Source organism: Nyctibius grandis, chromosome 3 (genome assembly GCF_013368605.1).
Source record: "Nyctibius grandis isolate bNycGra1 chromosome 3, bNycGra1.pri, whole genome shotgun sequence".
NCBI classification, from domain to species: Eukaryota; Metazoa; Chordata; class Aves; order Nyctibiiformes; family Nyctibiidae; genus Nyctibius; species Nyctibius grandis.
In genome coordinates this window covers 30,787,557-30,812,609 of record NC_090660.1, presented here as the reverse complement: position 1 = coordinate 30,812,609, position 25,053 = coordinate 30,787,557, and the positions used below count along the sequence as shown (strand labels likewise).

General features: G+C 41.2%; 1 protein-coding gene and 1 non-coding gene across 3 annotated transcripts in view; one reads left to right on the top strand and one right to left on the bottom strand.

The window, feature by feature from the left end:
- The window catches only part of SEMA5A (semaphorin 5A), a 361,263-nt gene extending 341,169 nt beyond the window's left edge, over window positions 1-20,094 (bottom strand). For both annotated transcript variants that reach the window (XM_068396639.1, XM_068396640.1), the window contains exon 1: window positions 20,009-20,094. The gene's annotated coding sequence lies outside the window, so the exon portion shown is untranslated. The remainder of the gene's footprint in view (window positions 1-20,008) is intronic.
- Window positions 20,095-24,755: 4,661 nt separating this feature from the next.
- On the top strand, window positions 24,756-24,824 carry LOC137661671 (small nucleolar RNA SNORD123). The gene has a single exon (XR_011047895.1). It is a non-coding gene; the product is annotated as a small nucleolar RNA SNORD123 (small nucleolar RNA).
- The last annotated feature ends 229 nt before the right edge of the window (window positions 24,825-25,053 follow it).

The following is a 25,053-nucleotide window of genomic DNA, read 5'->3' as shown; positions in this document are numbered from 1 at the left end:
AGCAGCCTGCTGGGAGCCATTAACGGTGCCGAGAGTAAAGTTATTCAATCATCTACAAGTCACTTTTCAAAACTGTTGCCCTCAGTCAAGGGGGTGATTAATGGCGTCCAGAAATGACACAGATTACCCCCTGCTCATGCAAGTTCTTTGATTTTAATGCAGTTAAGCTACTGAAGTAAACAAACCAATTTGGGTGTTCAGCTAGCTCTTTGTCTCATTAAAAATTATTTGACTAGACTAGTGGTAAAAGAGTATTGCATATGTCCCCAAATTCAATTTGGCACTCTGTAATCACAGCAGCAATTACATTTGCAAAAAGTTAAGAAATTAACAGTGGCAGAAAATGGTCAACCTTTCATTAGGGACTTTCGTGTGTAACGAAATTAATATTTTCTAATCACCACAGTACAGCAAACATGCTTCTGGATGTTTCAACAGGCCAGCAGCAACTACAGTCACCAAGCAAAAGTCTCAGCAAGCATTTGCAAATTTGATGTTCAAAACCAAACAGCACTCTACCCCTCCCAACCAGGATTTTTGAAAACTGCAATTTCAGCATCCCTCAAGAATGCCTTCTGCAGTCTGGTGTCAGGCTGCACTTGGCATTTCATGTCAGGGCAAGTTTTCCTTCCCTCTCTTGCACAACCAAAATTATTAGGGTGAATGTAGCTAAAATGACTAGTGTGAATGCAGCAAGTTGAATTATCAGGGCTGAGGCATTTTGATTCTTTATTTAAATGTCAGATGCCTCAAAGATTTGAGCGTAGTGTACTTTCAGTGGAAACTTGAACACGTAATACCCATGAGTGAGTATATAGCTACCTTTGTGCTCCGTGCATGTTCATTGACAGAGACAAGTACTACAGAAGTCACAGAGAGATGCCAGGTGGTTCCTACACAGAAACACACTTCGGCAAAGCTGATGGCAAACCACTGCCCAAGGAGAACCGGAGGAAGTACCACTCTGGGCATGACCTGATGATCACTTTAATTCCTTTTAAAGTGATGCAACACGACTGTGCCTCCCCGAGCTATTTACTGAGCTAATACCGCCAGCTTGCTGCAAGTCCCATGCGAGCTCCTGGCCCCCGTGACTCAGGCAGCCCACAGGCTGGCTGCAGCACTGGCTGCGAGACGCTCCCTGCCCCAGGCAGTGCCACACCACAACCTCAGCTGCCACTTGCAGCATGTCTACATCACCTTCCCGGTGTATGCCATAGCATTATCATGGTCTATTGCTATCGTTATCACAGAGTACTGAAATAAAAGAGAAAAAAATTAGGAGTCCTCACGTAAAGCGGAGCTGACAGCATGCCATCCTTGGTTTTAGAAAATGTCACCAGACACGTATTTCACAATACATCAAAGATTGCTTTCAAACCTTCAGACAGGTATCCGAATCTCATTTTTCACCACATTCCTCTCAACAAATTAATACCAGCCTTCTGCGTCTTACAACCGAGACAACGTATCTGTTTCCCACACATCCTGATCAGCCTCTTTGCTCTGAACTCAGTCCAAACCCATCTCCTAACAGCCTGCCTACTTCCTGACCACTTATCTCGACCTTCCTTTTATCTTTCTCACACAAATTTTTAGCAACTATTCTACACATATCCATGGCACTGTAACCTGATCGAAACTTCGTAAAACCTGCTTAAATTCAACAAAACACAATAGATGGCAGGGAAGATTATTTTCCTTTGGCAGCATGACACAGAAAGTACACAAATAAATACAGTTTCCAGATCAATGCAGAATAATACAATCCACATACAGAGATCTGATGAGCATTTTGATCTACCCGTGTCTGCTGGCACAGGACATCTAAGTAGAAGATGTTATCCTCTAGCAAATTTACCAAGGAGGGATGATTCATGAAATCAAAAGCACATAAAGGTGACAAAAAGAAACAAAGCTTAGCAAATAGGGGCAGCATTTTATTTTATCAATATGTAGCTTAAAGAGGGGGCAAAAAAAAGAAGGCTCCAGACACTTCATCCTCAGGACAGAGTTAATTCGTACCAAAAAGGCCAAAGGTTTGCTCCAACTGATACTGTTATACAGTGTTAGAAAGCAGATTTTTGTCATCAGTCCCAACTTTCACATCTTGTATTCCAAAACATGGGAGAACTTATCACTCCCAGACTGTAAAAGTCAATATAAAATAACTGTAACCATCTAAACCCCTTTTTAACTTCCTTCTCTCTAATCTATCAATTTACGAATTCCCTTGCTGTATTTAATATGCAAAGAAATTTGCAAGTTTCTAAGGAAATAAAATCAAACATTTCCAGCAAGATGTATCTGTATGTTGCTCTGGCTCCAAATACAAAGTGAAATATAAGAAAATTATATTGACTTCTTAATGTATTGCAAAAAGAGTATATATTTTTACAGTATGCTTACTTTTTAGCTCTTAAGTTTTGTGTCCTACTTTCTGGTGTATTAAAAGAATTCTTTGCTTTTTAATTTTAATTATCTACTCTACCCTTTCTTCATTTCTTAGTATGACAGGATATTATTACTCCCTATGGGGAATGCTCTTTGGTAAATAGGACCACTACTTTAAAGCTGCATTTAGTTCCTCTCACTCACCACTTCACCCTGAAGCAGTTTGCCATTGAGCACCTACTCTTTTGAAGGAGTTTCATACATAAATCAAATTTCAAGAATCAAAACCAGAGCATTAATTGTTAGCATAAAACCTGAACTTTGCTATGCAATGAAGCTATAGATACAGAAATCTAAAAATCTGGAGGCAGCGTTAATGGATTTCTGTGTCACTTGCATTACAACTTTCTTATCTGACCTCTGAAAAACGTTTCTTGGTTTAATGTGAAGGACAAACTAGAAGAGACAGACAGCCTTTTCAGTGGAGATTTCTTTGTTAAAGTTGGTCTTACTGCTAGAAGACTCAGCTTCTTATGGCTTCAGCTTGAATGATGTTTTCTCAGATTAAAATCTTCACCAGTCTGTTACCTGTCCACAAAAGTTGAGAAATCTCATTGTTTTCAATTATGTTTTGCGGAAAGTGGATAAGGGTGATCTGACAGCGTCAAGATAACGGAAGAGTGTTTAGAAATCAATAAACGTTGTTAATGATTTCTATGTCTGATAACTAAAATTCCAATTTTAGCTTCCTAACAGAGTCAGGAGACTGCAAAGAACTCGGTAAGGCATCAGATACAGAAAAAAAGCACTCTACTGCTCAGTCAATAACCACCTTGAAATTATAAAAGCAGAAAGACATGCCATTTTCTGAAGACAGTCCAGCTGTTAATCATACAAGGAAACAGCTTAAAGCATAGCTTGCTCTTCTCTCCCCCACCTTTTTTCTTTTTTAAATAAAAGCTTGCTTTTCTCCCAGCAGTGTTTACATTTAGCTAAGGCAGTGAGTTCTTACATCTTGCGTCTTCAAATGTCATTCAAGCTGTTTGTCAATCTGTCCTAAAATGTCACATCATAAAGAACCAGTCATGTTTTCTTGTTCTCATGCGAGGCTCCAGTTGTCACCCAAACAAGTAAGACGAAGGATTTTTTCCATATCTAAAGCAACTTTGTCTAAAATTAGTCTTAGAACTAACAACAATATGGGATTAATTTATTTCTGTGAAGTTAAAGCCCTTTTTATAAAAAAAGCTGAACCATCCCAGCCACAGATGTGGCTTGTTGACAGAGATGCATGAGGAACAGGAACGCTTCCCTCCTGCGGTGTACTTCTACCAAGGAGCACAGGAGATGAGGGGCAGGGGGAAGGAGAGAGTTCAGAAATGAGCTCTGCCTTCAAGAGTTTTCCCCAGCCCTCCAGCTAGGCCAGCATAATCCTTGTATTTGAAATAGGTGCTAAATTGGTAATTTTCAGAGGGGGGTTTGTTGGTGTTGTTTTGGGATTTTTTTGTTGTTGCTTTTTTAAACAACTCTAGAAAACAATCAAAACTTTTTAAAAAAGAAACACTAGAGACACCAAGGCTCTTTCAAATTTTCCTATTTTAAATGTGTTTTTCAACTATTATGTTGCCCTAGAACATCATCAAGATTTTTTCTTTATCAGAGTATTAGTAGCTTCTAAGTGCTTACTTAAAAAAAATTCACTGAACTTGGATATAATTGACCTATTTAGCACTTTCCATTGAAGCAGTCTGAACTCCTTTACAAAAGGTTTTGCAAACAGCATGCACAAATTAATTTCTCCCCCTAGACAGGAGAAAGGCATTATAGGCCTGTAGTTTTTTAATCTATTATTTATTATTTCTTTATTTATATATCTTTATTATAGGTACCACGCTAAGATAATAACTGTAACTTCACTAGATCTCATGACACAGTATTCCACTATCCCAAAATTCATCTTGTATTATATACTTTCATAGCAGGTTCTTTTTGATGCTTGCATCTACTGCTTTTCGCTGCAGGTGAAGAAGAAGAAACACATACACATGAACTTCACTCGGAAGGTAAACCAGATCTGCAGAACTCATTTGTGCATCAAGCTAATGTGCTGAGTTATGTTGTGGCTGATGCTCTTGTAATGCCATTCACTTCCATGGCAGTACAGATGTAACGTCTGCTCCTCTGAGATGCAAATAAGAAACCAAGATCCTTGTGGCACCGTACCATACTACAGGCATGTTAAGGTCAGGTTTATTTTGGAGGGCAAAAGCCTATTTTTCTTCCTGAAACCACTTATTTATTTAGTGTTCCCACAATAGCAAAGGCATACAACTAAAATTAAAATCCAAACTTGCTTAGGCCACTGGGTTTAGGTTTACTGAGCTGTAGCACTTGCATTTCCATAAAGACATGAAGCATTTGAAACTTAGTATTTGATAGATGAAGAGGAACTAGGACAGTTGTTAGCTCATCCCTTTATCATGTGGTGGAAAGGGTAGGCTACTGTATAGGTACTGGCTACCACTACACTTCCAAATCACTTCCCCTTCGATAAGGGCTGCTTCATGAAGGCAGAAAAAGGAGAAAAGAGAACACTGTCCTGAAGACTCACCTTCCGAAAAACTGTCTCATAATGCCAGGAGAGAAAAAAATGTGATCACTTAAGAATACCTTTATTAAACATTTCATATGTGATTTTTCCCCCCTCTGCAGCTTTCAAAGCATAAGGGCGCCTCGGCTCCCATCACTATTTCAAAGCCTGCCACTAACCTGCTATGGCAAATAAACAGAAAAAGCCTCTGCCGTGAATCTTTGGTCAAATTACGCTTCTGCCTTACCCACTGTATCTGTTGCATCACCACTTCTGTACATGTGACTAGCTTTCTCCTTACTGTAGCAGTGAATGTTACTTCTAAAAATTCAACCTCTTCATCCTAGCTTTACCTAAACTTTTAGAAGTGACACTAAATGAAAATATTAGACATCATGTAAATTAAGAATGAAAAATTAAGGAACAATTTTTTTTATCCCTCAAAAAGTTGCTAAAATGCTCACAACTATTCAATATGACAAAGAATTCTAAGAATCCATGCTTTAAAAAATGTGCGAGCAAAGCAATAAAGATCTGCAGACAAATCTGAAAACATGGAACAGAAGTCTCTCACCTTACTTAAAAATCATGTTTTTAAAAGGGAGAAGCCAGTCTTTTTAGTGGTAATCTCCAAAAAATTTATTAATAAACTCTGTTTGAATTTAAAAAAAAATTATGGTCATATATAGTTAAAAATTAACGAATAAAGGAAACATTCATTTTTTCCCTAGATGTTTGTCCTCTAAGAGGATATTTACATATACACACAGTTCTGTTGTCTCTGTCGCATTTCCCTCCACACACACATAGACATATAATTGAGAGACAGCAAGAAAGAGAAACAGATGCTCCTGTTACCACTCTCAAAACAAACACAAGAACTAACACCTATACTCAATAAATAAGTCATAAGACAATCCCATCTTATTTCTACAGGTCATTCCAATGGGTTTTAAAGAAACCTCCTGCCCATAGTCCTTAAAAAGCCTATGTCCCTTTATTTTTCCAGAAAGGGGCAGAAGAGGGCAGGATAATGAAAAGAAAAAGTCAGTACAGACTTTCCACATACAACTAATCAGAACCTACTGTAACTTACATAAATATTCAAGCAATCAATCAAACCACAATACCCAAGTTCTGTTTTACCTCAAGCTTTACATTCCCCTAATACAGGGGATAGCACTTTTCCTCAAGCTTATTTGGCCAAACTCTATTGGAATGGTACAAGTAAAATAGCATAATGTTAAATAAATCACTTTCAATCCTGCCAACTGACTGTGTGTTTATATATATTATCAGAAATAAGTCAGGATCTACTTATACTCCCAGCTGAAGTCAGCTGGAATAGTGCCACCGACTTCCATTCACGCAGGGCCACGTTAAACATCTCTGGCCAAGGCTCTGTTTTAATACCTGTGAAACACATTGCACATTTTGATGCCATATAAAGAACAACAGTAATAACAGAAAGTCAGCCTTGCATAAAACCATAAAATGTTTAAAATAAATATGTTAAGACCTGCTTGAATAACAGAGGGTGCTGAATACTATTTTAGTGCTTGTGACCACCTGCAGTATCATAGCCAGGATATAATGTTAATTTTAGATCCCTGGATGAATGCCCACTATAGGATATGCTATTTTTACTAAGCTCTGACATGTCTGTCCAATGGCACATCTCTGCTTCTGAAGTGGTACTGTAAGGCTATTAAAGCTTCCAGTTACCACTTGGCTCAAAACTGCAAACTACTACAAAGTTCTTTTGCAAAATTCTTCTTCATACTCTGATTCACTTTACACAATAGAACTTATGAATAAAACCAAAATAAATACCTGGAAACAGTATAATTAGAAGAGGTCAGCTGTGGTGTTTATTAGTCTTCCCTCCTCTCCCATCTTTCTCATCAAAACACAAAATAACATTATTTTACACATATTATTGCAACTTTCGGTTCAATGCACAGAAAAATCATACAGAAATAGCCTTCACCTTCTAGGTAGACTCTTCCAGGCATCTATACTATACTGACCACACCTGCCTCTGTCTTATTGAGTGGCAAAATAGAATCAAAAATGTAACAAACATGGTGATAGGTGTATTACTATATTCCACATAATAACATGTATGTTGGGAACCACCATCATCAAGTTTCAATTTAGACCTGTAAGTCACTGAGTACTGACAATCGAGTTCTACATAAGAGTTTATACTACAGAGCTGCTGTTTAGTTTTCCCAAGCAGATATTTTTAACCAAGGTCAGCAAGTTTGGAATGAGCTTTAGCAATTAGGCTTTAAGATATCTATCTTTCTGCTCACATGTACTTCTTCCCTCACCTGCCACATTTCAACAGGTAGACTGAGACTGTTCTGTGAGCTGTCTTCCGTTATGACAGATTGTAATACATTTTTAATCATAGAGATTTCAAAGTGAGCATAGTATCTGGCATGCATCCTGAAGCAAACAATAAGACATACCTTCTGCCAAAATCTCCAATGAAGACAATCCCAATAGTTTGGGGGAAATGTCAGCCAGAAACAGTTACATGAAACACAAAACCCCCCTGAGAAGGAAAAAGTCTTTATTTATTAAATTAAATGTTAATTTTTCATTCTAATACTTCTGATCTGTTTTTGTGGATTTTCTCAGGTATGCTTAATTAAACCCAGTCATCAACACCAACTTTGTTCAAAAGAGCAATTAATGAATACGGCTCAGAAGCAGCTTAGCCCTGGAGGAGTCTGACATTTCTTCATAGTGAAGACTGTTCATTAATTGCTCCCTTTGTTCTAACCCTCTTAATGATATTTTTGACACGACACTACAAGTCATTGTGACTTATTCCTCACAGCTAGCGACATCTGCACTATGTTAAGTTAATAAAAATACCTTTGAAAGATTTTCAAGAAGGTATTTAAAGACACAGAAGGAAAAAAGGTCTGGATGTGCTGACAGTAGAATAAAGAAGCTATATTGAAATTCTTACTATTCTCTCCAAGTACACTTTGTATTACAGATAATTTACGCAAACATTGTATTCCATATTCGCCATAATTAATGGAACTCAGGCAGAAGTCCACCATGCTATTCCAACCTGTTTGAACCGTGCTCCCACACCAAACTGAATCATAATGCTTCACAGGTCTTCTGCTGATCATAAGTTCTCAGGATTCATCTCCAAGAGTTAAAACAAGGTTGTTGCCATTTCACACTTCCTTCTGGAACTCAAAAAGAGATAAGCAAAGCCATCCCATAAATTAAAGCACGTACCAAGTGTTCACTTTTTAAGTTTGAAAAATTAACTTGCTTATCTCTACAACATGTCCACAGTGTCATATCATTCATAGTAGAGCTCTACTGCAAAGCACATCATAATTCACAGAAGAAACACAAAGCAAATAACTAACAAGCTGCATGGAAAGTTCGTACCTGGAGAACAGCTGAAAGCCCTGTAGATCCACAGACCTTAAACATGCAAATGAAAACAGTGTCCACCCTCAGAGCTGGTGACATTACTCCAATTATCCTGACCCAGTTTTCCAACTCAGGATTCAGTTTCTGTAATTCCCATTATATAGCAACTCCTTCTGACTGCCAATTATTTACATTAATACAGCCATCAAGTTTCATGCAGTTATATGTGTGAGAAACTCTCTGTTAAGTGTTTCATTAGCTAATTGTAGACCTCTAAATACTTAAGAAAAGTAGCACAGCAGCAGCGGATATGGTTAGCTGGAACCTTGTTTCTTGATCTAGTCCAAAAGGAGTCAGATCCCATGAACAGCCAAGACGAGCCGAAAAGGCTAACGCTGTGAGGCCGAGTGGGGTGCCGGGCGCACAGTGGCAGAGAGAAGGAAGAAAGGTTTTCACAATTTTGCAGTTGCCCATATCCAGTCTACTCGCTGCCACCACATTGTTCTCCTATGACACACAGGCTCTGGTTTCCTCTGAAGCTTTCCATTCCCACTCATCCAAAACATCCTCTCCCACCTCTTATTTCTACCACCTGTTTCTCCCCTCTTGCCTGCTACCTACCTCATTATCTCTACTGCTTGAATGAGGCATTAAAAAAAAAAATAAATAAAACCACCCACCCACACAACAGCAGCTGCCCTTCTACATACTGAGCTTCAGGACACAAAGCAGCAGGAAAAAAATCAGATAGCCACATGGGTGCCAGCAGGCTCCTACCAGCCCAAGTACCCCTGCTTGCCCAGAGTCCAGCAACTGTAACACACTTAGCCTGGGCTACAAGAATGCAGGAAAGGTGACCTGCATGTCTTAGATGTGACAGAGGTAACGTGTCACTCAGCACACCTTCCAACAGCTACCTGAAGACTGAGTTTGCACATGGTTTGCTCACAGAAACAATTTTACCTGCTGGGACATGATCTTGGCTGACTTACTAGAGAGTGAAAGCAGAAAAAAGTAATTCCACCTAGATACAAAATTCACAACAGGCTCTCATCCTTGATGGATTAGTTGAAGCAGGATCAGCCGACTACACCAGCACTGCCATTCACACCTTTTTACTTACATGCACAAAAGAATCACTTGAGTATCTAGAGAATCGATTGTTCATTAATACATTTACACACGTATAACTTATTAGCAGAATGCCCGAGTACCCTGGCCTGCCTTATATCTTTGGCATCATCCTGCACATGACAGATCTAGCAGAATTAAGTCAAATTACTAAACAACAAAGCAAGGGTTATTCTGATTTTTTTGCCTTAAGATGTACACAGAGCAAAACGGAACTCAACAGAGCATAAGAGCTCATTTTATTAACATCACTACACTAAAAGGTAGATAACAAACCTGGTAGAACATTTCTTTCCAAATTTGTTTGGACCATGAAGCAGCGCTAACGTCAACCCTCAATATTCCATCTCCCTTCATTAGCATTAAGCAACCTAACCTTTAATTAAGAACACTACAAAAGCAACATACTGTTGTACATTATCTCAAATAACATATTAGGACCTATTGATACCACTTTTGGAACTACAGCTGCAGTTTGATGGAATGGAAGTCGAAGTAACCTGAAGGATTTAGAAATTAAAACATAACAACTGTACTTAAATCTTTCTTACACAATACACGGACTTAACCACAGCCTGCACCAAGAGGGCATGGCAATATATACCATCAAATCAGAGGCAAACTATGGAGAAACACTCGCACTTACAAAGTGTTCATCAGCTTTCAGAAAAGAAAAGGATATTAAACCCTCAAACTTCCATGTACATTCTTATTACTGTAGTCTAATTAGCTTGTCCATGTTTCTGGTCCATTTAAATTAACATAACTTCATAATTTACTGAAATTCTACTGATTCTATTGTATCTTCTCAATCCAGTCAAATCACATTATGACCTCTGCCTTTAAAAGATCCCACTATAGTCATCAAGAAGGATTAATTTAAATTACATTTCTTTTATTCATTTTTTTCACCCTCAAACAAAGGTTGCTCCATTCTTCCCTGCAGCCCAGCTTGCCAGAATAAAGTTAAGAAGTTTATGAATTTTAGATATTACACATAATCAATATTTGAGACCAACATTTCTTTGCTTTTCAAAGAGATGAGCTCTTCAGAGCTCAAAATAAAACTATCAACTATCAGAACAGTGTCCTGATCTCTATTTCAATTCACTTTGTCTTTTGGCATGGTCTCATGCACTAACCACTGGACTGAAGCTGGTAAGTTCTTCCCAGCACGCCTCTCTGTCTTTCCACTTCTATTTTGTTTTTCTGGGATGTTACAGCAGTATTTTGGCTAAACAAAGAAAGGGAGACCATGATCTAACCAGTACCACTGTTTGACAAACTGGAATAGACTGTAAAAATGTGTGTGTGAATGCCTATGTGTGTATGTATAGAAAGAAAAAAGCATATATACACATCCCCATGCACCCCTATATATGTATATAGGAACTGGAAGGTAACGTTAATTTTGACCATGCATACAATAAACCTGGAAACATTTATAAATGCTGTTTGCAAAGATTTCTTTAAGAAATTACAAGTGTCACAGATACATTTTACAAATAACATAAAGCTTTTAAATTATACATAGGTTTTACTGTCAGGAGAGAGCATTACTATGATCCAGTCATCTAACTAGAATAATTTTGGTCACTGAGCCCCACCCAACAATTTCTACACAGAAGTTATTGCTCGAATGAGTTTGGCCTATCATAGCCTACATTTAATTCTAATACATTTGTCACACATTACTAAAGTATCTCTCAACACTCCAGTTTTACTATACAGATGCGTTATACTTGATCTTTCTTTGATGTTTCCGAACCTCAGGCAAACCAAACACATCACCTGTGGGATACAGGCAGCTTCTAGTCAACAGAAACGCCAGAGGAAGGCAGTTAGCTAGCGTCTCCAGCTTACTTCATGCCACACTGCATAAGACATCAGAAATCTCACTGTTCCAATCATTCTGCACGGAGTAACTAGCATGCTTCGCTTCACATGCTTCGCTATGGGAGTGATCATTCCACACAAACGAGCATGGACTTCTCTGTGTGAACGAAGACTCTGTCCACAGATGCCTTGGGGCAAGGATTCTGTATTTCCATCATTTTTGAATGGCCAGGTCTACCACCAGAAAAAACGGTAATGGAAAACTGATGCAACAGCTTTCTCTTGGTGATGAGCTCCTTAGCCCAAGGGATAAGGAGTACAGTTATCAGCCTAAATGCTGTTAAAATGGTGAGAATATCTTGGGAACTACTGCTGCAAAAAGAAGCTAAATGAAACAACATTTGAGAAGAAGATACTAATAGTTTATATACCAGTTGCCATTGCTAAGGCTGAAGAGATTATCAGTTAGGTGTGCTTATCACTTCCTCCCTGGTCAGCTGCCTACAAGAGCAATTCCAAACTCTTTTCAGTCACAGTATGACATGTAAACCTGAACAATATAATACTAAGTCTTATTAACTCAAATCTTTATGACTCAGTCACAAAAGTAAGGCTCCCATAAGCACTCCAGTTCACATAAACCTAATGCTTGTAGGACTAGTTATACAATGATGGAAGTCAACCCAGATGCTATCATGAAGTCAAAGTAGTTTTGTTTCTCTTCTTAATGTTTTGGGATGCAGGTTGGCATCAGAAGTACCTAAAAGACAACAAGAGTGATATTCAGGAAGAGCCAGGCAGTTTTTTCCTAAGATTGATCACCCCAGTTATCGACTATATATTGATATTAATACAAACACTCACAGAAACACTGTTCTTCATATGAAGACTGATTTGTGGAAAATAACTTTATGTGGAAGCAAGAACATTCAACACATGCATAATTTCTCATAAGGCTTAGAAAGTTTCAGTCACCAAATAAGCAAGAAGGAAACAAGGGACTCAAACATGCCATAAAGCAACACCTCCCACAGCGCAGAAAGTGACAAGGGGAGGCAAGCACGTGGCTTGGCAAGAAGTGAACCAAATCTGCTGGTTAAAAACAGAAATCTCTAGATCCTCAGGTTTCATCTGCAATTGAGTTCTCTAGACCTGATCTATGGCTACAGATAAATCTTTGAAGGTGTCAGTGTGTGCAGAGAGCTGGTAACAAGTGTGGTGTCAACTGCTCCACTCACTTCGAATGCCATTTTCAAAATTCTCAGTGTCAGCACTGTTAACAATTTGTGGCTTATAAAAAAGGTCAAGGTCGATGAGAGTAGCAGGAAAAAAAAAAACCTATCTTTTAGAGGACTTTTTTATGGGGAATGCTAAATCTACAAAACTAACAAATACATGCAATTATGAACCAGTCTGATTTCTACAAACAATTCACAGCACATGAATTGTTCCTTGCAAACAAATGGAGCTCTCTATATTTGCAGTCATGCAATTCTTATATTTCCTCTTATTAAAATATTAGTGATATGCCTCTGCAACAAACTAGAAGTTCTTTTTTTAACCTTCTGGAAAAAAACAATTACAACACAGCATCTCTACAACCAAAGTTGAAGGACAAGCTTTGTCAACAGTCATCCTATAAAAAGACTAACGTGTGTTTTCCCAAGAGGCAGATAGCCCATTGCAGGCAATGCGTTCAGATGGCTATTCAAAGAAAACTAACACATTTGCTCAAGTCATTTTGAGAGCACTTTATGATTTCGGGTTTGAGAGACAAATATAAAGACTCAAGTTAAATATCAGAATTAAGTGTTTACTTCTAGTTCAAGACTATTTTTCTTCAAACCCCAATACTGATCTCGTTGGCCTTTAGACTAAATACATTTGCAAAACAATTTTCCCTGCCAGTTATAGATAAGTGAGCAAAAACAGAATTTTCTAATAAAAGCTAGTTGCAAACTTACTTACAGACAGGATACTAAAGGAAGAAAACAAGTCCCTCCACTCAGACCATCAATTTAATTTAAAACAACAGACAACAACAGCAAAAAAAACACAGTGATTCAGGTGTAGAGCCCAGATCTCTCTTTTTGCTGTTGTTGCTAGTTACACTTTTTTTGGTTACCAGCAGTTAAAGTATGATGCCCAAGCTGCACTGGTTTGTCTTCGATATTAAAGACTCATCTAATGCTTCAGGTAAGGAGTCTAACACTATGCACTCAGGAAAGCAACAGAAGATAAATTGGAAAATCTTGCAATTCTCTTGGACAATTCAGGTGAGCCTGTACACTCTGACCAAGCTTTACAACAGAACTATGTCACTTGTACAAGTCTCCAGGGCCCAGAGTAACAGTGTTTTAGGACTCATACCCACATTCATAAAAAAGATGATTTTCTCCCCACAAACACCAACTTCTTCACCTCTTGCACGTCTCTAGATCTGTATGCATGAACTCACGCGTTTGGCAAATCAGTGTAGGTCTTCAGAACAGTTATGTCGTTTTATACTATTAATTCCAACAGTTTGTATCAGAATCCATTATCATTTTTCAATAGAATAAAGTCTGAGAGACAAGCTCTGGAAGACTGAGCTCCAGTTTTTAACAGTTTATTACCCTGAATTTCCCATTTCCTGACACACTCAAGGGCAATGCAATGAGGTGCTGCATCTCAGGTACCTCAGTTAACGAGTTTAGACTGCTGGTGAAGATGGCCATACATCTGTGCCTCAGTCCATTTGCAATCTCCACAAGGGAGCCTGTGACCTCTTATGAAACTAACCTAAACAAAAAGCTGTATGAAAACACTTTAAACCACAGAGGCAAAGTCCACCAGAGCTCTTCTGCCAGTCCCAAATTTCGTTGTTAGTTGGGGGTCTAATCAGAATTTTTATCTGCACACACAATCCTCCTCTCCCCTCCTTCCTCACCTGATAATACTCATTGCACACTTGAAGTTACGCTGAGACCAGTGCCTATGGAGCCTTACAGGGATCAATGGCCATGGGTACTTCAAAGACAAAAAGTGTTTTTAAAAGGATCAGTTCCCTAATACCGCTTACAATATGGCTCCATATGAAGAGTTACATTGGCACAACTAAAAGAACTCAGTAGACAACTGACCGACATAAAGACCCAGAACTGCCAAGGAGGACAACAAACTACAACACCACTTTCTGACTAGCACAGCATCCTCCACCTACATATGCCTGCCTTCGGTGAACACAGCAGCCAGTGGTTTTCAGGCACAAAGAGAAGCTTTTATTAGAGGACAGGAGTCAAGATTTTTTTTTTTAATCAAGTGAGAGTCAGAATGTGGCTTTGCAGTGTCAGAAACAGGTTCAAGAGACAAAAATACTACTAACATTGTCTTTAGCTACTTCAGCATCACATCGAGTTATGAAGGCTTATACGAGTCATTAGACTCTTGGCCTAGCCAAGGCTGATATGCCTTGAAGAGCACTATGAGGAAACAGTGCTCTCTCTTCCCTTCCAAAGCCGAAATCCCATCTTTAGGCTAAGCTATGAGTCCCATGTTGCACTACTGGGTAACACCACACCAGATGCTAGTAGCAATTTTGTGCACTTACCATCTCCTAGACATTCTTACTAAGTATTTCAATACCATTGCTGAAGTTGAAAAAGTAAGCAAGGAAGAGCATACACTGGGGCAAGAGAAGCTAGATAAAAATTTCAATCACACACACACTGTTTCTTATAACAAAAATCTAATAAAACAACCATATAACCCTACTGTGAGCTCAGAATAAGAAAGCAAACAAGACATAACAGATGAGGCCATCCAGCCCAGATGTAGTACTACTTTTTGAAGGACCTGCCTGGAAGCCCATCACAGAAAACAGCAGTCATTGACTGTGGACAAAATATAATCCCTTTTCACAGCCTCCAATTTTGACTCTCAGTAAAGAAATCCTAAAACTTTGCTGGACTTTGGGAGACAGACAGCAATACACACGACCTATCCTCCTGTAACTGGCAAGGCCAGGAGTTTTCTCTCAAGTACTCAGCAATTTCACTTCTATCAGAAAGGTCAACACAAAGGGCTTCATCCTCCCATACCAAAGACACTTCAGCAGCGCTCCTAGGGTACACTTCATAACTAGGGGAATAAGCCAATGCAAATGTTAGGGGGCTTCCACCAAAACCAGATCACTGAAATGATCTGGAACATGAAAAAACACACACACACACACACACACAAAAAAAAAAAAAAAAAAAGCAAGAATTTCTGAAGTGACTTTGTGCTGGAGAAAAGACAGTGCAGAACAACTGCCTGAACATTTTTAAAACCACAACACAAATATTAATTCGCATACCTTTGTCTCTGTAGAGTTCACCAACAATAGAAACAAGTGATTCAGCAACAACCTTACTTGTTTATTCATCATGTCTTTAGTAAAGCCTAAGAAACCATCCCCAACATTACAGACAGGACAGCAATAGGCTGCATTTCAGCATCCTGAAAGTTATAATTTCTGTAAACTTCTCCTAAACCAAACAAATACTGTTAAGTGGTTGTATGTTGCTGTTCATCTAGCAAGGAGTTCAAAATCAGCTAACCATATGCCAAAGATTCAGAGCTACTCAATCAACATCCTTCAAGTGAAACAGTAATTTCCATTACCGGGGTTGGTAGCCACAAAAAGGTTGACCAGTTCTGTCAGAAATGAAGATCCAACAATTCTGAGGTATACTAGAGCTCAGGGATATATGCCGATTTTAAAAATTGGGACAGGAATGAAAATCTGTATTATCTTGCTATTACACAAGAAATTTCATAACACATAAGCTAATTAGAGATAAGTTTGGAAACGATAGTGCAGCTAACATGTTACACAGCATTTAAATCTTTTCTAAGACAAATCGTTCAAATTGCTTGACAAGAAAAGATAACTTTTGAAAAGATAAGTTTTAAGAGTTGAGTTAAACTCAAGAATATCACCTGCAAAGGCCTCAGTGCAGACCATACCCAATCCCAGCTTCCTGCTACTATCACTGACGAGTATCAGCTCCTTTGTGAAGTTGCCTGACTTTCTAATACACACCAGGACACAAGTACAGATTTCTTCCCAAAAGGTCCCCAAACAGAGATTAATTTTATTAATATATTTATACAAATATAATGAGGATGGAGATAAAGACTTGATTTAAACAGCAGACAACTGGATTGCGTCAAAATGCCTCAGGGAAGACACAAATCTGAGAACAGATGCATTAACAAAGCCACTAAATGACAAGAGGTTTATATGCTTTATACTTTGGAATATACTTCTAGCGAAATCAAGAACAAGACACTAATTAGACTGCAGTTTTGGGGTCATTAAGTTGGTTTACATTTGCTACCTTCCTGACAAATGTTAAGCAAATGTGCTATACTTAGACACGACCTGGCAAATTTCTTAAATAAATAATCAGACACATTTACGAAGCAAACTAAAATAAAAGCCCCACACACCTTTTTTTTTGGAAACAGGTTGCTGTTTTAACAACAGATTTAACAGCAAACTGTACCTCAAGCTGCACAGTTCAAGCTGTGACAGGCCCCAGGCTTCCGCAAGAACCGCAGATAGCAGACTGCCACCTGTCTTTCACAGGTCCCAGCTGCAATGCTGCACCCTGAAACAAAGCTAGCCTACCACCAACAACTGACAAACCAATCTCAAAAAGGGTCAGTTTGAAAAATGTTTATACTGTTTGACAAAAACAACTCCTTCTTTCAAACCAGTTGCAGCTTTATAAAACACATTAGGAAAGAGCAAATGTGTAGTCTGTAACTTAGAACTGTTTCCAAATAGGAACGTATACACATGCCAAAGAGGATAAAAGGATGACAATGAAGAGAAACGGACTGATTAACAATAATTTGGAGAACTCAGCACTGACAAGAACTCCCATTAAACATCTCCATAAAATGCTGTTACAGAAAATGAGAAGTTCCTCAGTGCTGCTTCGTAAAATTACGGCACCCGCAATACCAATTAATCTCAGGAGCTGTAGTAACTTTAGAACATATATTACCAAACATCAAGATCATATCAAAATTTTATAAACCAGATGTTAAACCTAGAGCTAAATCATATATCATTGCTATTCAGAAGTCAGTCATCACAGCATATTAACTAATTACTAGATACTGCTTTACATTAAATAACACAGTATCAGATTACATGCACCATCCCCCCACTATCAACTGATTGTACTGGTAGTACACACCTACTATCAACTGATAGTACTATCAACTATCCACTTAAGGTCCTACAGCACAGAAATAACCCAGAGCCAACACTCGGAGTGATGCAGCCCTTGCAGGACAGAGTGCAGAAAAGGGTCTTCTGCTGCTCATCCCAGGAGCTCAGCGTCTCCCTTCGCTGAATTCCTTCACGCAACCTCTAACACAGAAACTGAAGCTTACAGGAGGCTTATGTTGTATTTCTGCAGTTCATGGCTTGTAACGTACAGTTTACTCACTGGAAAGTAATGAACTTCATTCAGTGAAAATCCTGTATTTGTATAAGAACACATTGTATTTGTATAAGACTACATCAACAGAAGTTAGAATCCACATGGTTTCCCTAAGTAGCTGGGGGAAAGGAAAAAAACACCACACCATTATTTTTCTTCTGAAAACAGCAGCAATACATAGTTACCACCCTTTGCATCTCTGCCCAACAGGAAATGAGTACAACAAACCTGATATAACCAAAGTTTATGGATCATTACAAAGTTCACGAGCACTCCTACTACCTGTAAGTATTTCAAGAAAACAGCACTGGTTAAAGATTAAAAGAAACGAAACGCTACGGATATTAATGCCTTCAGCTTTCTCAACCAACACAAAACTGTTACAACATCCTAAGGAATCAGCAGTACAACTTAAAAGCAAGTGTTTACAGTACTTAGTTGAAAACAACCTCTCAAACAGAAAAGTAAACCACCACCCTCCAGAGCAAAGCCTTAGCTCTCAGCAGGACTCCTCACAGCTGTTCAGCATTAAAATGAGAAAATGAGATGAATCCATTAGTAAATGTAATAAAGTTAGATTATCAGTACCTGCTGGAGACGAAGGTGGGAATACAGCACAAAATACAGAAGTCTACCAAAATCTTTCACTAGATGAAGCACAGTACATAAGGGCATACCTCAGCCTTTTCAGACAGCAATACACTTTTGATTGAGTATGTATCAGATATATGACATCACCAAGTCCAACAATTCTTAGTATATCAAACTTTGCTAAACTGAGTCAGTCTTAGTCACGTAATAACCAGAAAACGTTGAAACTGCTACAACAAAGATTTGAGTGCAATTTCCATCATGAAAAATTCTATTTTTACAGCACTCTAGCTGGGCTAGCATCACCCTAGCCTTTCACACAAGAATTTGAACTCAGAACGGTTAGTCAGCTTTCAGAAAATACTGTCTTCAAACTCACTACTTTAGGGCTGCCGGAGCACACTATTACTACAACTTCAACAATAGTTTTTAGGTTTAGGATGTTTTTCTTAGCTGTAATCTCACAAATTCTAACCATCTTCACAAGGGCGCATACGCATGCACGCACCGACCTCTCCTGCCAATGGTCCAGTTTGCTGAAGAAACGGATGGCACTGACATCTCCCCTCACCTCTGCTGCCCCCCAGGAATAATCCCGGGCAGATTATTGCTGTGTCAAGCTACCCTTCATACTTAGCATCTGGAATGATACAACCAACCCTAATAGCTGTCATTTATCTGGCAAGCAATCCTCACAAAAAGATGGATTAATACACCGGACCAAAGTGTTTCCTTCTGCGTCGCTGCGGAATGGTAACTCACACTCGACTCTTCAGAAAATGCCAAAATACAGTTAAAACAGCGACAATAAACGTACGTTGGGACTTCCAAATCGTACTGCAAGAATATCCCACCGCAAGCGCTACGTTTCTCAGACAACTGCCGGTGCCCTTCACGCCGGTTCGCTTCTGCTCTCACCAGAAGAGGCAGAGCAAACTTCACTCTCCAAACTGTGACTAAACCCCTGCAAAGCGTTTCGGAGCCACCAGCTGCCCTCCCGCAGCCAGGGCTCGGCGACCGAAACGCACCTCACACTCCTGGGCGAAAAAAACCTTCCCGTGGGTGCGAGCCCGAGGGCAGGAGCTGCGCGGGGGCTCCCGCTGCGCGGGGCGCCGGGGGGAACCGTTCGGGTTTCAGCCCCGCTGGAGATACGGCTGCCTGCCCGGCTGGTTGTTCTTTTCCCGCGCAAACAGCACCGTCTTCGGGGAGAACGACCGCCCGTTTTGAAAGGCTCGGTGGACTTTCGGGGGTGGGGCCGGGCAATGCCCGACATGGGCTCCGAGCGCCGGCAGCGCTCCCCGCCACCGGTCCCCGGCCCCAGCGCCGCTCCGCCTCGCTCCCAGCTCCCCCTGCCGGCACCCTGCCGCTGCGGCGGCCGGCACCCCGGCCGGCCTCCTCGCTCCCCCGGGCGCCCCGGCGGAGCTAGGGGCGCAGCCCCGCGGAGCCCAGGCGAGACGGCCGCGGGGACGGAAAGGGCGGTCGGGGACGCGCCACTGCCGCGGCTCACCGAAAGCCCCGGCGCCCCCAACCCCAGCACCGCGCGGGGGGAGAGGGGCCGGGAGGGGGTTACCTGGAGGCGCCGTGGGGCTGCACGGCGCAGGCGGGCGCCGCCGCGCTGATGCCCCGCTCCCCGCCGCCGCCTCACGCCGCCATGGCCGCAGCCTCGCCCCGCGCAGCCCCGCCGCGCTCCGCTCGCTCCCACCAAGTTTGCGGCGCGGCAGCTGCGCGACTCGCCCGCCGCCCCCCGCGCCCGGCCGCCGGCCGGACCCAGCGCCCCGCCGCGGGGGCGGAGCAGCGGCAGCCGGGGCGGTAGCGACGGCCGCCCGTCCCCGGTGATGCGCGGGTGTCCGCGCAGCCCGCAGCCCCAGGCTGGGGTGATCTCGCATTACTCCCTTCCCTTCCCCGCGCTCCCCCCTCCAGGCCAGCCGAGAAGTTGCAACTGGTTGAGATATTTGTGCTTAGGATTTGGTTTTGTTTTTTGTTTTGTTTTTGTTGTTGTTGTTGTTGTTTTTCTTTACTTACCTCAGCCCAAAAACCATGACCTGAGGCTTCTCCTCGCGATCAGATCTGAGCAGGGGCGCCCCAACGCCAGTACAACTAAGCACAACAGACGCTGGCGAGCTGCAACAGCCACAGCGGGAGGGAGACGAGCGAGGGAGGGAGGGAGAGGCACGGGCGAGGGGCAGCTCCGCGAGTGCCGGGGTCCGCAGGGGCTCCAGCGGGATGCAGGAGCGCGGCGGTCCCGGCTGGTGCCCGGGGCTCCGCGCCTCCCCGCCGAGCGGGGCTCCCGGCCCAGGGGAGCCGCCGCCGAAGCCGAGGCGCAGCAGGTAGAGGAGGCGAAGGAGATCCGGGTGCCAGCGGCTGCCGGGGCTGCCCCGGGCCGGGAGGGCCAACGGAGCGCCCCGGGAGCGCCCGCCTGTGCCGAGGCTGCGCGCCGCCGGCTCCCCGCTGCCCCGCACACGCTGCCCCCCACCCGCCGGGAGCCGGCGAGTCACAGCCCAGCGTCCCGGCCCCGGGCCTCCGGGGGATGGCGCGGAACCGCGCAGGCAGCGGGTGCCGCGCAGAGGCGGCCCCGTCCCCGTCCCGCTGCGCGGGTGAGCGGCCAGCCCCCGCGCTGCTCTGCGCTGCGCTGCGCGGCTCGGCGTGGGCAGGCGGGGGAGCGCGGCGCTGACATTTTTGCGGCCACGTAAAAGCCTACGGCGAGTCCCTCTCCGCCCCCTCCCGTCCCCTCCCTCCCTCTCTCTCTCTCTCTCCCTCTCTCTCTCTACGGCACCGATCGACGTGTCAGCCCCGAAAGTTTATTTTTAGGCCCTGGGAGAGCTCCCTATAAAGGTCCCGCGGCGCGCGGGGGGCGGTAAAACGTGGCACTGCGGGGCCGGCGGCCGAGGCGCGCAAGCATCTTCCCCAGGTACGTACGTTTGCATTTCCCTGCTCAAGGTATTTTCGAGGCATACCTTTGTGTTTAGCCAACCCATCTGTGTTAAACCAGGAGGTTGTTTTTGTTCGTACATGTATTTTAGTGAATTCCATTCAAAGTTTTTTTTCTTTTATGTCAGCTTTTGCACCTTTCTACTACAAACCGCAGCAGAAACTGACTTGTGCTCTTTGCAGCAAGACATCCATTTAGAAGACTAAAAGCACTGAGAGGTTATTAAAACAAACAAAACCATGGAATTGATCCATGCTAGAATAATCCTATAAAAATATACTTAATTAAAACAACTAGAATCAAAACTTATCTGCAAGCCAAAATGTTGCAAATCCAAATTGCATGAAACAGCCAGCTCCAGGGAGAATGCTACTTTGGCTACGTTATAAAAGAAACTTGTTCAAGGAGAAAAGTTAATGAAAGTTTGAAAATATCATTAAAAATGAAGCTCTGGAATTTGGAACGTTCTTTCTGATGTCTTCTTTGTATTCAAAAAAAAAATAAAAACAAAAACCCAAACCACAAAAGCAAATACTAAAGGCCAAACTTTTTTTCCATTATAGTCATGTAACCCTGATAGTCAAGGATTTTTCCTTATTTATGACAACACAGTTTCGTAAGGCACCAATGTAGTATATATTTATGTAGGATCACTTCCTTGTGGCCTTTATTCAGCTCCAGAAAATACTTGTATAGAAAATAAAAGAATACATTTTATGCCTAAAAATTGCCATCAAAGTAACTGCAGATACAGGACGATTCACGTATACACTCCGTTAACTTATTTGGAGTGTTTTTAAGAGCGTGTTTTAAGTCCCATGCTCTGTATGTATCTCCACCTATTAAAATAACTTTAGACTTTTTCTTTTTAAAGAGGAGATGTACTTGTTTTTCCAGCTGCTGGGAAAAAAAAACCCAAACATCCATACTTTATCAATGAAAAGTAAGCACTGTATATGCAAAACCAACTGCCAGTAAAAAAAACATCAAAACTTTAGCACCTGGAATGATGTACATTTTAGCCCCTAACAATTCCTCTGCGGTTTGGCTATGAAACAATGGACGTATATGTAAAACAAACAAAATAAAAACAACCCAAAAGCCCACAACATTTATAGCTTTGTATGATAACTGGATTAATGATGTACATTACATCCTAAGAAAAATTCCACTGGAATCATACTTTCTCTGTATCATCCCCAGAGGGTTCAAGTCATGTGCTTTATAGCTAACTACCAATCTCATGGAAGAACAGTAATAATGTCAATGATGACTAATTCTATTTCATTTTATTTTATTTTAAGAAGCTTATGGGCAAAGATGTATGAAACTGGCTGTGAGATTAAAAATGTTTGAAATAAAGCTACAAAAATGTAACATCATTTAATGTTACATGTTACTCTGTGCTATGTCTAAGTGCAGAGCTAAATTGTATTAGCTGAGTGAGATGAGCAATTTTAGACAAAGCAATCCCCAGACATACTCTTGATGGTAGTGGCTGAGAGTTTTTTGGGTCCGTGTGAGTACCTTGCATAGTGGTGTCTCGATCCCACACTAAGCCTCTATGTGTTACTATAACCAAAATAAATGAGGATATCCTAACATAATCCAGAAGTATTATGCTGAGGGTCGGGGAGAAAGAGGCAGGAGAAGTTCTGCTATCTGATTTAAGGAAGGAAAAGAAAACCCTGAGAGGACCAAGTCCCAATTCCAACCAGCCTGCCTTCCAGTACGGATCACCTCTTCCTTTGCTCTGCATTTCCCTGTCATTATATTTCTCACTGTTACTAATTCTTGATCCCTCCTTGCAACAAAACAGAGCCTAGCATGTTAAGGGATGGCAGCATGTGAAAGCGGTAAGGTACTGCAGTTGGAAGAGGAAAGGCTGCACAGCACCTTCAGGCTTTTGGCCAGTTTGGTGGGAAGCCAGATTTCAGCTCCTCCCTGTGGTGGCAGGATATAAGGAGTGTTAGAAAGCAGGGAAGGGAGTGGATTACCATCTGTTTAGGCGGAAAAGCCACCGTGTAAGGGGAGGCCTGTCTTCACATTACCCATCAAAAGCACCTTGGATAGTATGTCTGTCTTTCATCATTTAGAAAAACAAAGTCAGGTACTGTAAGCCTGAAGTTTAAGTTAGGTTAAAAGGAAAAAAACAAAAAGGAAAAAAAAAAAAGAAGGGAGGAGTTAACTTCAGTAAAACTGAGCCTTGAGCTATGCTTCCATCACAGGGAAAAGACCTCACTTGCTTCACAATGACACAGTTCAAAGGCTTTATTTTCATTGAATTTTGTTTTTTTCACTCCATTGAAAACATTAGTTATTTTTGTTTAGATCATGAGAAACATGCAGAGAAAAACTTTGAAATCTCACAGTTAATTGCCTGCTTTTGTTTTTTCAACCACATCATCTGTTACTCAGGAGAAACCCTCCTGGTGACCAGAAACTTTCCAGAGCAGACCAGCCAGGAGCGTGGTGCATGTGAACAAGCTCCCTTTCCTGAACCAATGCTAAAGAACACAGAGTTTATGCAGTCTGGTATCTTGAATCCACCTTGCTTATGTGACCTTCCTGACTGACCTATTCATCAGGTCTACATCGCTGTTTCTTCCTTCTTTCCCACTGAGATTCACAGAAGTATTTGGTCTGCTGCTTTTGAGTTGTGTGAGTCTTCAGCATTCCTGCCTGCATTGAGAAAAGTCATCTTCCAAGGCTGGATCATCATGAGTCTGCCATATTTGAATGTCATCCTCAGATGGTTCCAGTAGGGAACTATACTGTTAAAAAGCAGGACATGCAAGGCTGTAGCCCACTAGCGCATACTCCAGTAGCAGACACAAGACAAGTTCAGACTGAGCAAAATTTTAATTGTCTTAGCAAAAGACATGATTGCAATACTTGCTTTAAATCACAGGGAAGTAAATGCCAGAGTTACAAACTCTCTCCTGTTTTCTGTCAAATTATTGTCTGACATTATGTGCTGTATTTAAAGGTTACACTGACTAGTACTTGTAATATCTATGAATTAGGAACAGTGAAATGAGATTGTAAATTACTTGGCTTTTGAGAGCTAGATGTTCATCTGATGAGTTTATATTTACCGTTTGTGATCAAGAGAGAGTAAAGTAGTATTTCTCATGGTATTTGTATGATTTAGGCTCTTTATAAACAAAATGGTTTAATTTTATGAATGTTCAAAGTTATATTTTCAATGCAACTACATACTATAAGTAAATGTGCACTTGCATTTATAAATGTGCAAGCTGATTTCTAGTAATTGTCTATTTCTTTTCATTAAAGTCTCTGACAGATAAGGCAGTTAAAGAAGTTGTTATATGAGCCTTAAATAAGGGCTTTCTAACTTCAAGCCCCTAAAAGTAGTCAGATATTTGGTGAACATGATGAATTCTGGGGTACTGATTCATGTGATCTGAAAAAGCCATCCATTTCCTGATTCACCTTCATATCTCCTCCAGGAAAAAAAGGAATATTTTACAATGAATACTTGCAGTCAAACAATTTTTATGTGTGTGTTTTTCTATCTTTCAGCCACTTCCCAGAACTGATGCTTTCAAAATGAAGAGGAAGGTAGGAGTGAGAACAAAGAATGCCTTGGAGAAATCCAGTCAAAAAGTTTGAGGAGTAGAAATAATAGGAAATATTAATAACTCTGGTCTCTTAAATAGGTC